Genomic DNA, 1,937 nt, shown 5'->3' with positions numbered 1-1,937 from the left:
TCTGCGGGCCGGCCGCGGTGTTTGCTGTGAGTTTAACACGCGATGCTGGATTCCCGTGGCTTGGGGACAGGTAGTTTTGGTGTTGTCCTGGCAATTGCGACCTTATTCGCAGCCCGTGAAGGTCGTCAGGGCCTGAACGAGCAGGAGGGTTTTCATAGAAGGATCGGAGACTGTATTGGCGAGGAGCATGTATGGTTTGAGGTGTGACATGAAGGAGGCAAAGTTGGTTTCTCGGAGGAATTTTAGTAGGTCCTGAAGGTCAGAAAGTGCAGACGGGATGCCACTACAGTCGTCGCGAGAGGATGGATCGGGGGTGGGGCGGGGATTGGAGAGGCGAGCTGCGGGATCGCCAGATTTTGTGCTGTTTTTAGCCGCCTGTGCGTAGGAGAATGTGGTCTGAACTGGTCTTGAAGGTGGAGCTGTCGAGAGGAATGGGAAGCTGGCTGGCGAGACTTGAGGGACATTCTGTTTTAGTTTTTCAACTCGCAAGTTTGCGGAATCCTGTCTGGCCTGGACTAGGTTGAGGTATATTGGGCAGAGTTTTGAATTTCCCTCATGAATACCTTTCCCTTTGCAATTTGCGCAATTAGGGTTTTTATCGAGATGTGGACAGGCGGCGTGAGTATGGGGCCCGGCGCAGTGTTGACAACGTGTCGCCAGGCGGCAGAAGTTTTTGGTGTGCGAAAACTGCCAGCAGTTTTTGCACTGGGCGACATCAGATACTCGTTTTTTATACTGAGTAACGACTACTCTCGTCATGTTGATCACAGATAGTGTCGTGAGAGGCGGCAGGGTGTCGTTCTTGCTAGCCGTTACGCAGAAGCGGGGAAGGGGCTCCTCCCAGGAGTGAGTTGGGTCGACAGGGTCAGTGGTTCGTGCCTTGAATTGGTAAACGTCCAGGACTGAATACCCGCGCGCCTCGAGGTCCTCTTTGATTGCGGCTGTGGGAGTCTGCTTTGGCATTTTAATTACCACTTTTTGTGGCAGCTCTGAGGCCGTGCTGAAGGTGTAGAATGGTATAGGGGCCGATTCAAGATACTGTTTAATCAGGTGGTATGCCTGCTCGGTCTCGCACGCGATCTGAAGCCCCTCCCGCACAAGGGCTAGTTGTGCGCCGCCAGGGGCCAAGGCTCGCACGCGAGTGACGAGCTGGTTGTAAAGACTGGTATCAGGTACTACCAGCCTCAGAGCGTGCTTGTTAATTCGCTTGGCGCGCGGGGTGGCAGGCTGTGCTGCTGTGCCCTGTGTGCCTGTGGGGCCTGCAATGTTCGGTGATGAAAAATTCTGTGCGGTCGCAACTGCGGATGCAGGCTCACGTGTAGTAGCGCCGTGTGTGGACTGAGTTGCGGGAGATGTTGAATCTAGAGCTGACCCTGCCGTGGGGGTGGAGGGGGGGCCCGCTGTGTCAGCGAGCGGCTCGTAACGGTTCGAGACCGCAAGGGGCCGCGGCGTGGTCGCCTGCGGAATTTTCCGTTGTCTTTTGGTTTCGTGTTGCCATCCTTGGGTATTCTCGGGGTGCTCCCTGTCCATCCTTGCACTGTCTCGTAAAAATGCTGCGTACAATTCCGCTGATACTGTCATGGAATTAACCGAGGTCCTGGAGGTAACAGAATCGCAGTCTGAGTCGGGGTATGTGCCTGTGTGCTCGGCCGCCTCTGTCGTTAGTTTCTATGGATCGACTTCTGTGCTGTGATTGGCTGTTCTCGCCAGCCAATGGAGATGCCGGGCCAATCGCAGTGCACCACAGCTTTAACAAAACTGTTGAAATTTTTACAGCACGCGCAGACGGACCACGATGGCGCGCACGAAGCAGACGGCTCGTAAATCTACTGGAGGCAAAGCGCCGCGCAAGCAGCTGGCCACCAAGGCGGCTCGCAAGAGCGCGCCGGCCACGGGGGGAGTGAAGAAGCCACATCGCTACCGCCCTGGCACTGTCG

This window comes from Bacillus rossius, unplaced genomic scaffold, assembly GCF_032445375.1.
Source record: "Bacillus rossius redtenbacheri isolate Brsri unplaced genomic scaffold, Brsri_v3 Brsri_v3_scf22, whole genome shotgun sequence".
Taxonomy (NCBI): Eukaryota; Metazoa; Arthropoda; class Insecta; order Phasmatodea; family Bacillidae; genus Bacillus; species Bacillus rossius.
The sequence above is the reverse complement of the archived record's forward strand: the minus strand, read 5'-3'. Positions refer to the sequence as shown.